A 13938-nucleotide genomic window follows, 5' to 3' on the forward strand; every position below is an offset into this window, starting at 1 on the left:
TCAACTGTCCCTCTTAGAATCACCCACTTCCTGATCTTTTGTCTTTTTGTTCTTAAATGAAAATACGATCTTTTGAGATTCTTTACTCCTTTAAGTATTTGAACACCAGTCTGAAGGACAAGTTCAGCTTCAGAAGTTTCAGCCCCGGATCTTCAACCCGGAAGCTTTATGTGTTTGCTTTAACTGGGCCATGCAGTTAGAACATTGTGGTTTTGGTAGAGGTTGCAGCTCAGCTGTACTAGAAATAATCTGGCTCTTATTCAGGAACTAGGAAGAAACATTATGACGTGGCGAAGCCCACCCTGCCACCCACATGGTGGTGTAGGTTTGTGCTTTGCACGTCTGTTGGCTTGGGAGGTGGTAGAGTGTAGATGGTAAGGAGGTATATGCTGGCTAAAAATAGGAACAGGATGTTTTGAGACAGAGGCTTTTGCTTTCATAAGGCTCCGTGCACAAAGCTGAAGTTGATGCTGTCGCCACAGGTGTTATTTCAGCTCCTAACAGCGTATTGCACACATCCCTGAGTGGACCGTGAAGAAGCCAAGGCAGAAAGGCAGTAGTGCTCCGTCCGCAGGAAGGACCTCTTAATCAGGGGCCTCTCATGATAAGATACATATTTATTGTTAGGCGGCCCATTGGGCATCATAATGCCGATGTTTACTTTCGATGGACTGGTATAGCATTTCTTGCTCATTCATGCTTTTATACCCTTCTGTTCTGCACGTATCAAAATGGGTCCTTCCCGTTGGCCATTTCCTACATCTCCCCACCACCACGCTTCTCTGCTTCTCCCAGGTGAGAAGCACCTTACTCTTGGTCCCTGGCGCGCTTACACTCACTTGATTCCTCCCTTACAACCGTGTTCTATGTTGTGTTGCCAGGTTTCCTGCAAAGCCATCCCCATCACCGAGCCTAATGCCTGGGGCACAGGACACACTGCGTTTGTGTGGTGGTTTGAGGGGGTCTACCCGTAGCACTCTGCTTTCGTTGGGGGCTTGTGAGAGGGAGGAGGCGTGTTCTTGGGGAGACTTGGTTTTAGAGACATGAGACGTGGAAAGTAGTTGTAACGGTACAAAATGGAAGGCAGAGTGTCTCAGAGGAGGCAGGCAAGAGTGCCCCACCTCCTCGCCGCGCAACTACTTAATCCTGACCTCTGCAGTCCTTGACAGTTTACCAAGCACCTTCACCTGCCTTCTCTCACGCCATGGACATTGATATCATTAACCCTGTTTTGTAAGTGATAAAACCGTGGCTCAGGGGAGTGAAACGGCATGCTAAGGGGCTACTTGATTAGTAATGGTAGAGCCAGGACGGCAGCTCAGTTTCCTGATTCTAAGAAGCTAGTTTCCTTTCTACTTTTTGTCACCTGGCTCAGGTTGGTAACCTGGGGCCTGGGACGGAGAAAGGACGCACCTGGAAGGAACCACAGATGCGATTAAAGACTTCAGACAATACTGAGCATGAGCTTCTATGCGGCCAGTGAATGGGGAGGGCAAAACCAGAGAAAGGACGAACGTCGAACGGTGACCATGTTCGGTGGAAATAGAAAGCAAGCTGCAAATGTGGGCCATGTATGGAATTCTAAATTTTATAATAGTCACATTAAACAAGTAAAAATAAAAGATGAAATTAACTTTAATATATTTAATTTAGCCCAACACATGTAAATAGTATGTACTTTATCACGTCATCAGCATAAAAGTTACGAATCCAACATTCTTACATTCTTTTCTTCCATATGAAATTTTCCAACTCCAGTGTGTATTTTCCATTTGCAACACATCTCCATATGGATTAGCCACACTGCTAAGGCTCCATAGCCACATGTGGCTATTGACTCCTGTATTGGGCGAAGGTGTGTTTTACGTATTTCATGTATTGCCACAGTCACATGAAGCATTTATTACAGTACCGCCTAATAGCTGAGGAAACGGAGCCCAGGGGGGTCATATAACTTGCCGGGGGTCGTGAAGCTGGAACGTAAGAGCTGGGTTGTGACCCAGGTCTGTCCTTCCTCTTCCTGGGACTTGATCTGGGCCTGGAAGGATGGTGGAATTGAATAGGTGGAAAGGAGCAGTGGCCCTGATGTGGTGGTATTACCTCTGAGCGTTTGATTTGCTGCTGGTGTTGACAGTGTTGTGTGCAGTGGGCAAGGGGGGCCGGGGGCAGAGTAGGTGTAGGTAATTTCCAAACCATTGTTAGACCTGCTTCTAATAAGGAGGTAGCCGAGGGGTCACAGGCGAGTAAAGGGGAACCGTTGTCTTCAAATGCAAGAGTGGAAGTTAAGGGAGCCCTTTCACTATGGGGTGAGCCTGTCTCACACGGACAATACTTTCCTTTTAGAAGTTGCGTGAAGATTCAGGTTCTAACACGCAGAGAGCGCTTGGCCAAGGCCGGCTTGTGAAGCGCCAAGTTAGATGTGTTTGCCCTCCCTGTGCTAAGGCTGGAGGTCCTGTGTTTCATCTGAGTTTTATCCCTTTCCTGGAAGACGAAGATATCCTGATGGAGGGGAAACGGGATTAGGAGGGCCATGTGCCTGCCTGTGGGCAACCGAGCGAGTTCTAAGTCTGTTTCACTCACAAACATTGCAGTAGTAGGAAAGATACGCTTTTTAACTCCTGGCGTTCCGACACATTAGTGTTCATCGTACAGTGTTCTCGTACAATCATCATCCATTTGCGGGAAAAAAAAAAGGTTTTTACTATAATTATAATTTTAGTGTGGATGGAGTTTGTTTCTTCCTGTACCATAAACATTTTTCTATCTTTATAGTGCATGTGGTGTGTTAATGGCCTCAGAGGATAACACTGAATCCTATATAAAATTTGCTTGTTTCTATGGCTGGGTATTTAGATTGTTTCAAAATTGACATATTTAATGCTCCAGCCTGTAGCCTCATGCGTACGTTTCTTTTCTATCTTTTATAATTAGATGATAAAATTAGACCACTGAGATTTATACATATATAAGTTAATTATGCTTAAGCATAATTTAATTACATTTAAATGTAATATGATTAAATATAATTGTATTTATAAATAATATATAATTATAAATTTAAAGCGATTTCTTTATAATAAACACCCCAGCCTTTGAATTCTAGGCCAGAAGGCGACAAACATTTTAAAATGTGTTGGTGGTTTGAGATTATTGCTTCTGTTTTCTCGAGGTGTTGCTTCTGGGTTTTCTTTCTCTGCCAGTTTTACTGAGATAGAATTGACATAACAGCCTGGTGTAAGTTTAAGGTGGACAGCATACGATTCTAGTCTCCCAGTAACAAGGGATTATGTAAATTCATCATTCTTGCCCCTAAATCACCAGATTTAGGTGTGATACTGGGTGTGATACTCAGAGTTTTGCTAAATTAACAAAGGTAAAAATATGCCAAGTGTTTGTTTGTACTTCGCTTTTAGAACACCACTGATGTCACTGAGGGACAGGCGAGGCCACCATCAGTGTTGGGACGCCTTCCTCGAGGCGGGTTGGTTAAACAGTTTCCTTTGCAGACTGATGGTGAGGGCCAAGCCCAAATACCCACAGCCTCCAAGTCTGGACACGACACTCCCCGACATTCAGCCTCCGTTCCCCACAGCAGCACAAAAGCACAATGGAGCTTCCTCCAGAACTGGCTGTGGCCTGAGGAAGAGGAATGACCTTCCTGTTTCCTTCCACACCTACTATTGCACATGGATCTGTCATAGGCTTTGGAGTCCGAGAGATGTGTGGTGTTGGGCATGTTATTTAATCTCTTGTTGACTCGTTTTTCATCTAAAATGGGGACAGTGGCATTATCCCTATAAGGTTGCCAGGAGGGTGAAGTGTATTAACTCTTGCAAAGTACTAAGTGGTGCCTGGCACGTAATTAGGACTCAACGAAGCTTGTAAATGTGGGCTTGAGTCTAGATGCCTTCTTTGGGCAATTCACTTGACCCTTCTGTTCTTGAGTCTCCTCATCTGTAAAGCGGGAATATGGCACCTGCCTCACAGAAGTGTTAGGGGGTGTTAGTGAGGTGATATATAGCACAGAGCCTTATACATCAAAGCCCCTGCGTAAATGGAGCCAAAAGAAAAGCACTGTGTTTTAATTTTTATTCTGTACCCTGCAGAAGGGAGAGCTTTGCCCTCTTGCATTGGTCTAACTTCTGTTGTAATGAGCTCCCAGATTTTGACTGTATTTGTTGTTACGGTGCATTTTTATGTCTACGTTGTAGGTTTGGGGCCATCCTGAAACAAAGGGGGAGCAAAGCGACATTCTCGTGTCCCTGAAGCTTTGAACGGGTTTTAACGAAATCTTGGTTTTAAGGTTAGCAAGTGTATAATTTCGCAGAGAGAGGGTGATACTTCATATGCTCATTAATTCAGCGGCTTTCCCCCTACAGTTGGTGTCACAAGGAATGGAAGGTATCGAGTGTTTGATGGTGCCCAGTGACACAGATGAAATTTGTCTGAATGGAAAGGTATAAGGCGCATTCCTTAGGAAATGCAAAGAAATGATTGGAGACGCAGTTGAACACAGCCCGCCCATCCCCTACTTCTATCTGTCCAACTCCTTCTCATCTTCCTATTTGAGATGTCTCCTCCAGCTCGCCTCCCTAAACCATCTAGACTGGTTGACTGGACCCTCCTCATGGTGGCATACTGGGCAGCTGTGATTCTCTCTTACCTGTCTTCCTCCCGAGGCAGAGACCTGCCTTAGGCACCCCTGTATCCTTATTACCTACCACTGGGCCTGGACAGCACAGCCAAGGATTTCGGGTGAGGAGAGTTCTGTGGTGTGTTCACGTCCAACTTGCGAGCCTTCCTGTTTCTGGGGCAAAATCTGAACTCTGGGCCCATCACGGAAGGGATGGGCATTTCCTTCTTCAATCCTCATGCCTTGTGAGTTAGGGAAGAGCCACAGTGAGCTTCTGTGGCTTTCCTTGAACGGTAGTAGCTGGTAGAATGGGGCGCCGGACAGGTGTAGGAATAATCCTGGTGTGGCATGAGCTTTGCCATAGAAATGCTGGCGTTGGGGCCTTCTGCTTTGTCGCTGCTCATCTGGGAAGTCCAGTCTAGCGTAACCGTCATATTCTCTGCCAAACACCTGTTGTATGCTGGACAGTATACTGGGAACCTCACAAGTATTGTCTCAAATACGTTTAAGCACCAACGCGAATCCCCTACATCTTCTGTAAAGTCAGCAGCATGACAGGGTTGGAAGGAAAATTTGACAGGGAGCCAAGAAATCAGGGTTCCAGTCTGGCTCTGTCGTAAACCAGTGACATGGCCTTCTCTATGCCACTGGGCCTGTTTTCTCATCTATACAAATGGGATGGGGGAGGGGGGTACACTTAGATACTTTCTCACTTCCCTTCTGTTTCATATCCTCAATGTGTTCACTCCAACGCAACCTGCTCTCTTCTTTGCCTGAGTTATTTTGGACCACAGGTCAGAATTACATAGGTTAGTAGCACTGTAAGTTCTGAGTGAGTCTTATCTCCCAGCAATTCTCTGATCTTCCAGTGACAAAGACCTTATCTTGTTCTCTTAAACGCTTCTTAACTCTGGGCCTACACGTTGGTGAAATATGAGTCAGTTACCCTGGTGTGGGGCCCTGAAACATCTTGGGTACAAGTTGTCCTGAGATGGTTGTTTCTGGGCCTTGATCTTCAGTCTTTCTCACATTAAGAACTGAGATTGTCAGGGCCACTTTCACATAAATCGGACTTTAAATGTGATGAACTTCTACTTAAACCGTTTTTTTTTCCCTTTTGTGATTAGTACCTTTTGTGTCCTAAGACATCTTTGCTCCAAGTTCACGAAGAAACTCTTCTGTATTTACTTCCAGAAGTGTTATTGTTTCCACTTTCACATACAGCTCTAAGATCCATCTGAAATTAATTGTATGGATAAAATGAAGTAGAGGTCAAAAGTCGTATTTCTTCCCTGCATGGATCTCTAGCTATTTCAAAATAATTCATTAAGGAGACTTTCCTTTCTCCGTTGAATTTCATTGGTACCACTGTAAAGAATTGTTACTGTGTACGTGTGGGCCTCTTTAGGGATTTTGGTTTTCTCCCCCCCAATCTAGTTGTCTGTCCTAACTAACACCAACAACAAATTGTCTTCATTACTGAGGTTTTATAGCACGTTTGTGAATGCAAGTCCTTTAACTTTGTTCTTTTAAGGTTGCTTTTGCTATTCTAGGTGCTTTGTATTTCCTTATAAATTTTAGAGTTAGCTTGTCAATGTCTCCAGCATCACAGTGGGGATTTTGGCTAAGAATGCATCCATGTGTTAGAGTTCTCCAGAGAAACATAACTTATTTTCTCGTTCCCTCTCTCCCTTCCTTTCCCCTCCCTCACACAGAGTTTATTCTGTTTTTGAAAAGCTGGTAGTGTTGCTCTGCATTGATTTGGAGACCAACTAACATAAGATACATATTTTGAAAAACACCGGTGCAGTGAAGGAGAGAGGAAACCTATAAAATAAGCGATGACCATCTACCAGAAAGTGCTACCAGGGTGTCTAATGCAGAGAGCTCTGGGAACAAGGGAGGGAGTGAGGGCCAAACCAAATGGGTCCCGGGGAGTCTGGGAAAGCCTCCCGGAAGTCCTTGAAGAGTTGGCATAGGAGAGGAGGCATTTACACATTTGACAGGAGGGCAGGGAGGGGTATTTGAGCTCAAGGACGAGGGCAGTGGTGCTCTTGGGCAATGATGAGGTGGGATGGGTGAACTTTAGTTAGCTCAGTCCAGCTGGAATGTGAGGGCTGTGAGGGAGTGGCAGAAGATGAGGTTACAGATAGCAATGACAGCAGGAAAAAAATCACAAGAACTCTGATGTAATAGCCTAAAAAAGTTTGGATTTTATTATGTGTGTATCAGGAAGGCATTGGAGGGTGAACTGAGAAAGGGCCCAATTCCGTTTGCTTTCCACAGAGGTTCACTCTGTGAGCAATGTGCAGGTAGACCAGTCTACCCCATCGAGTCATGATTTAGAACAGGAAAGCCAGACGCAGAGGAGACCCAGTTGTGGAAGGCAGATCTAACCCACCTTATACCACGAGCCTTCCATCTGCCACGTGGCTTCTCAGAGGGTCCCCACAGACACCCAAATTGTGCTCTTCTAAGTGTTTGTCAAAATAAAAATTATAGTCCCTTTTAGGGCTTAGTAAAAGGTGGAGATAGAGTTCATTCTGTCTGTTCTTTCTTCTTCCCTCTGTAGGGTTTCCTCATCTGCAGAGCAAAGTTGAGGTAACCTGTGAGAGATGGCGAATCTCTTAACACCTACAACATGGCATTATTCTAGGCGCTTTATAACTATTAACTCGTTTCATCCTCACAATTGTCTGTAGTATTATTATTTCCATTTTATAGATGAGGAAACTGAGGTACATGGATGTAAGTGGCTCACCTAAAGACACACATCCAGCAATTAGCAAAGCTGGGGTTTAGGCAAAATCTGTTCTCCTAACCACCGTGATGCTTCTTGGTTGCATTTGATTTCATTCCAGCCATGTCCTTGAACCTAGATCTTTGAACAAAGATAATCATGAAAAGATTTGACTTTGACTCTCGATATTGCCAAATCTGAATCTTCCCTAATACAGAGGAAGAAGAAAGTTTTTCTAGCTGGGGGAAGAACGATGGCTTCTTGGAAGGAAGTGCCTTTTTTTTTTTTTTAAGAGAGAGTGCGTGAGAGAGAGAGAGAGAGACAGGGAGAGAATGTGTGTGCACGCAGGAGGGACAGAAGGAGAGAGAGAATCGTAAACAGACTCCCTGCTCAGTGTGGAGCCTGACACAGGGCTTGATCTTATGACCACGAGATCATGAACTGACCTGAAATCAGGTAGTCAGACACTTAACCAACTGAGCAACCTAGGTGTCCCAGGAAGTGGTATTTTAATGGAGCTTTGAGAAATGAGTGGAATTTTAAGAAGTAAAAATTGCTGAGAAGAAAAGGCAGCCAAGATGAAGGAATCCAACTATAACCTCCCTCTGTTTACAACTAAAAAACTGGACAGAATGCAAAAACAACATGGGAGCCCTGAGAGACAGGTGTAGGATACTGGACCTGAAACTTGGATGATGACCCATCATGGCCTTTGTCACATGGAATTGCATGACGGTGTAGGAAGCTACCACTCTGGGATAGCCCCATCTTTCCAGCCAGAGGATCCCAGCAATGGAGCCACCAGAGGGTGTGAGGAAATCCCTGAGAGGAGAGAACTGGAAAAAGGGCTCCCACTGACTCTGCACATGGCCTGATCTAAGTCATGGGCATGCTGCAAGGTGTGTGTGCATGGAATAGACCCAAAGAGGCACAGCAAAGGTTTTGAGAGCTTAACTATAACAGTAACACCAACCAGGTCCCAGATAAACCCAGAGTTGCCTACGTGACAGACAGACCCAATTAGCCCAGTGAAGGCTTTGAAAACCAAACTGGCATTGAAGCGATCAGTCGCAAGAGATGAGACAGAACTTTCAATCTGAACCTAAGTGGGTTAGTTGTCTGTTAAATAAATAAAGAAAAATATCAACGTTTTTTCTTCCCTAGAGAATTTTAGCAGGATTCAGCGTCTCATAATATGTTATTCAAAAGTCCAGGATACACTCCAAATTTACTCAATATAAAAAGGGACAGGGAGTGCCCGGGTGGCTCAGTTGGTTGAGCGTCCAACTCTTGATTTTGGCTCAGGTCACAGTCTCACGATTCATGGGATTGAACCCTGCATTGGGCTCCACACTGAGTGTGGAGCCTGCTTGGGATTTTCTCTCCCTCTCTCTCTGCCCCTCCCCTGCTTGTGCCCATGCATGTGCATGCGCTCGCTCTCTCTCTCTCTCTCTCTCTCTCTCTCTCTCTCTCTCTCTCAAAATAAATATTTTTTAAAAAAGAGGGCTGTGGCTCTAAATAACCTGTTTGTTCACAGACCAAGAGAGAACCCAGAGTATTTTTTCTCTTTTTACTGCTTTTGATTGGTGGGAGGTGGGGGTGGCGAGTACCCTTGAGGTTATTTCAACACCAAGCAAGAAGGCCAGAAAACCCTACAACATGCAGCTCAGAGCACAGGTGCAGTTGACTGAGCAAAGAAATCAACATTGGGTGCCTGGACCTCAGACCTCTCTGCCTACCCTGTTTTTTTGTCCTGGGACCACTTCACTGACTTCCTGTTTTCTTCTCAGGTCACATTGTAGCGGCAAGAGACCTAAGGGTGAGGCTAGGAAGGGGAGTGAGTTTGGACTATTCTCTAAATTGAGGGAAAATCCAGAGAAAAGGCAGTAGTAGGCTTTCTTGTGAGAATTTGGGTGTACCGGCCTTTCCTGTGCAGGCTGTGAGCCCTCCCTCCTCTCCTTGGAGGTGAGAAGAGAGCCCTCCCCTGCCCCTGTGTCTGCAGGGGCTCTGGGGGTACCAGCTCTTGAGGGAATTGAACAGGTTTACGCTCTCATGCTGATAATCACAGAGACATGATTCTTCTAACACAAGTCACCTCAATTCATAAGAATGACCCTTGAATAGAAGAAATCTTCAGTGTCTTAAGTAGGTGTTCCTTCAACAGTGTTTCTTTTTTTCTCTCTGAAATGGGAAGGTCCTCTACCCACGAGCTGTACTTCCATGGCGTTGCAGAGGTGATGAAGTTACACCACTGTCTTGGAGAAATTGAAAATGACAATAGTGTCACTTTGCATAGCTTGGAAGCTCCTTTTCTTGTGAGGAAACAGAGGCCCCAGGGGATAAGTGACTTGCAAGGACACACGGTGATTTGGGTGGACAGCTAGGGACCTCTCGACTGGGACCCGGTTTCAGACTTTTCCAGGAGTCCAGCCTTCCCTCTACCATTCCCTGGGCTCTCACTTCATCGAGGGTCCCAAATTCTGATTCTCTTGACTGGGGAGCAGTGTCTGAAAGGGTTAACACCGAAAGCAGCAGACGTCAGTTTTGTTGAGATGAACATCAAGGTCCTGTACGTAGCCAAAGAGAAATATTGACTCATGACACTCCCAGAAAATTCATCTCCTCTCAGAAATGAGGACTTCCCCCACCCATAGCAGCTAAGCCAGGTCCAAGTTTACCAGTCACCGTGTCGTAAGCATCTGCCCCATGCCAGGCACTGCAGGCTCCTTACTTCTAACCCTCACAGCAGTCCCGTCACGTAGGTGGTTCTGCACACATTTTGCAAAGGAGGAAACTGAGACCCTGAGTACTCGTATCTCATTTGCCTGGGATCACAGGGATGAGTAATGAAGCGGGGATCCAAGTCTGGATTCGTCTGGCTGCAAAGCTGGGTTCCCGTGAAGTTTCGCACCACCCTTGCAGACTGGGCCTAGTCTGAACGTCTTCCTCGCCTCAGGCTTGCTCCTCGTTCTGCCCCACGCAGGAAGCTGCACCCAGGGTTTTCCTGGCCTCTGGGCCTTGATTGAGTCAAATCTGCGTTGAGATCCTGGCTGTGCCTCTTAACAGTAGGTTGATTGTGGGCAAGTCCTGTAACCTCTCTGAGCCTCAGTTCACGGGTTCAGCAATTACTTGCCTGATGGTGGGGTTATGGTGAAGATTCGGCAGCTGCTTGGCCCCACACGTGGCACGAAGTAGATGGTGGAGGAGCAGCTGCTGGTACTCGTTTGTTGGCTGCTTACCTTCAGGGAGTGGAGGGGGTGTTGTAAGCCATGGCACCCACCCCGCCACCCCCACTCCTGCTGACCTTGCGCAGTTCCCGCTGGTTCTTTGCTTTCCTCTGAAGCTTTTTATCTGCTCTCCACTACGTGTCCGATCATCGCCAGACCCAGGCTACTCATGGTGCCGCGGGGTGAGGCCCGAGACTCCCTTTCAGTGTCACCTCCCGCTGCTCAGCTTTGGGCCCCTGCTTGGGCTGACCTGAACCTCTCTCTGTGCCCTGGTGCCCTGCCCTTTGCCCACCTCTGTGCTGTTTCTCTCCTGTCCTCCAGGTCTTCCCCGTCCATGAAGGCTTTGATCCCGGGCTGGATGTGGGCTCCTACTCCTGGGCTAAGATTCTTGAACACCTTGTTTGCAAGAAGAAAACGCTCACTTATTTGGCACATGAAGCTGAGCCACAGGCCCTGACCTTGTCTCTGGGAGCATCGAGGTAACTCGCTGGTTCAGGCGCTCACGTTCTGGGCTGGGGAGGGGTGTGGAAACAGACAGAGTAAATAGTGCATTAGGTATTTGGGCACTTGTCTGATTTCTCACGGTACTTGAGACTGTTAGCATCTTGAGAGCAGCGGCATGGCCGTTACCTCTGGGCCTACTGTTACCGGGCCTGAGCCCAGAGTTACCTCCATCTTGGTTGAACTGATTGATCCGAATGGATGTGGTCAAAAGGTAAGTTCACAGCCATTCCTAGGCCAGCACTGGTTGGGGGTGGGAGGGACTGTGGCGGCCCGGGGGGCAGCTGTCTTCCTTCCATGGTGCTTCTTTCTTTTCCATCCTCTTAAGTCACATTCCTTGGTTGGGTCAGCATGCAGGATTTGACAATCTTTTGCTGACTTGCTATTGGGCTTTAGGGGGGAAAGCTCACTGGCTTCAGGGCCAGACTTTCCCAGGCAGGTTACAGGACTCCCCCAAGCCTCATGTTCCTTGTCTATAAAAAGTTGGATCAGGAGGCTCAACATTCATGAAAGTGTTCTCTTGAGACTTTTGAGAATTCTTTTTTTTTTTTTTTAATATTTATTTTTGAGGGAGAGAGAGACACAGAGTATGAGCAGGGGAGGGGCAGAGAGAGAGGGAGACACTGAATCTGAAGTAGGATCCAGGCTCTGAGCTGTCAGCACAGAGCCTGACGCGGGGCTTGAACTCACAAACTGTGAAATCATGACCTGAGCTGAAGTTGGACGCTTAACTGACTGAGCCACCCAGGTACCCTTGATCTTTGAGAATTTTAAGATGAGGACTCGTGCACGTGCTACCAGGGCACAGAGGCTCCCCCGTACATGCGGTCGTGCATAACTGAACCATTTAAGTGATTTTTGTCTCTGATTGATTTCATGAATATAGAGCTGTGGGCATTTATAAATCTGTTAGCAGAAATTCATCATCGAGTATAAACTTTGCTTAACACGGACTAGCAATCTTATTTCTGTGGGATCTGTAGTTCACAGGCAGTTATCTGCATCACTTCCTAGTGCATGGGGGGCAGAGAGCCCCCTGTGCACTGGGTCATGGCCCGGGGATGAGCCCTTTCACATACTAAGGGACTGGCCCCTGCCAACTTTCTGCTGCACATACTTCATATTCGTTCATGAGCAAAATCTGCCTGCTTTATGTCTAGGACCATGGGGTTGTTCTCTAATAGTCAAAATTTCAAATGTTGACCCTGTAAATGCCAAAGGTCAACTGTGAGAACAGCAGCCATCCAGGGCTGCTGAAAGATCCAGTTCGACATATAAAGTGTGTGTGGCATCCTAAGCGTGCCCTGGGCTTAGAACTCAATACTGCTGGTTTCCTTATTAACTGAAACCATTTGCTTCTGGGGTTAGGCGGGCACGGCTGTGGCTGAATCACAGGTCCAAGGAGATGGTCACTGGCGAAGAGGTACTGAGAGCATGGCCTTTGCATTCAGACAGTCCTGGATTGTCGTTTTGGCAGTGCCATTTATCAGTCAAAGCCTTTCCGCTTCTTGAAAAATCAGCTTCCCTCTCTGCGAAATGGAAACGATAACCGCGCCAACCTCGGAGGGTGGCCATTGGGGCTGAATGAACGGTTCTACGTGCAGGTTTAGCACAGTGCCTGGCACATAGGGAGCCACCAAAAGCAGTCATGGTGACTTCTCTGTCTTCCTCTCTCTCTGTATAGGGAGGCACGCCCAGTAGTTGCTTCGTGTTCACTGGTGATTTTGGTTCAAGTCTGAAATCATTTTCTTATGTAAAAATTAACCACCTTCCACCCTCAACATAACACATTTACAAGCCCAGGCGGTGAGCCCTGGTCCGGATACTGAGTACTGTTTGTATGCCTTGTGCTTAGCGGTACTGAAGCAGCAGAATCCCCATAGAGCCCTATCTCTGATTAGAAGGAGAATAAGATTAGCAGCTCTCTCCCCCCCCCCCCCCCCCCCCCCCCCCCGCCCCTCACTCCCAGCACCTGGAATGCCTGTAAGAGAGCATTCACCTAGGTCGAGAGTGTGGTGGGAGTCTACACGGCGAGGGCTCCAGCCTGGAGAGTCTGGGAAGCTTCCTCTATGGAGATGGGCTGGTTATGGGCATGCTCTTGGATCCCGGAAATGAAGGGGAGGGAATGACCAAGTAGGGAGGTTTGGGGGTGAGATTAATTAGGGCTGAGATTTATGGATCTGGCCCCGAAAGAAAAATATCCAAACTGTCCACCGTCTGCTTGCTCCATTAAGCACCAAATAGGTGCAGCTATAAAGTGGTCTCTGTGTATGTGTGGTGGGGAGGGAAGTGAATGTAGAAAACTCCAGAATACCAGCCCTTCCCCTCTAGGAGAAAATGACCATTCGCGAGGAGTAGAAGTTGAGTGTGAGCCCTTGTCTGTGATTGCCCAGAATGGAGCACACTCCTTTGCCCATTAGATTATACTTTAGCCACATTGCTACCTGTGTGATCTGGTGACCTAAGTCAGGTTCACAGCTGGGAGGAGAGAAGGTGAGAGAAACACACACCTTGATGCCAGGGCAATTAGCACTCTCTCTGGTAGTCGTGACTCCCCGCCTCTGACCTCAGGACAGACCTGAATTGTTCACATTTCCCATTGGGGTGGGGAGCCCAGAAGTGACAACAGATTGGCCTGAGATTCCCAAAACCCTGGACTGAAGCCCCGCCTCCTTCTCAGTAACTCTGGGCCATGAAGGGACAGCAGACTCCTCGGGTTGTGGAGGAGCCTCTGCTAAGCAGGGATTGCACACGCTTGAGGCCATGGTTTTTGGCTCATCCCCCACCTTCACACTTAGCCTGAACTAGCATGGCTTCCTCCCACTCTGCCTGAGCCC

The 13938-nt window shown here is 47.1% G+C and overlaps 1 protein-coding gene across 7 annotated transcripts in view; it reads left to right on the forward strand.

The window, feature by feature from the left end:
• ST6GAL1 (ST6 beta-galactoside alpha-2,6-sialyltransferase 1) overlaps positions 1-13938 on the forward strand; it is a 120837-nt gene that overhangs the window by 58986 nt on the left and 47913 nt on the right. For 5 of the 7 annotated variants that reach the window (XM_047876357.1, XM_047876351.1, XM_047876350.1 and 2 more), the window contains one exon: positions 10922-11079. The exons of the other annotated variants lie outside the window; for them this stretch is intronic. The gene's annotated coding sequence lies outside the window, so the exon portion shown is untranslated. The remainder of the gene's footprint in view (positions 1-10921; positions 11080-13938) is intronic. 7 annotated transcript variants of the gene reach the window in all.

The sequence above is a fragment of the Prionailurus viverrinus genome, chromosome C2, assembly GCF_022837055.1.
Source record: "Prionailurus viverrinus isolate Anna chromosome C2, UM_Priviv_1.0, whole genome shotgun sequence".
Taxonomy (NCBI): Eukaryota; Metazoa; Chordata; class Mammalia; order Carnivora; family Felidae; genus Prionailurus; species Prionailurus viverrinus.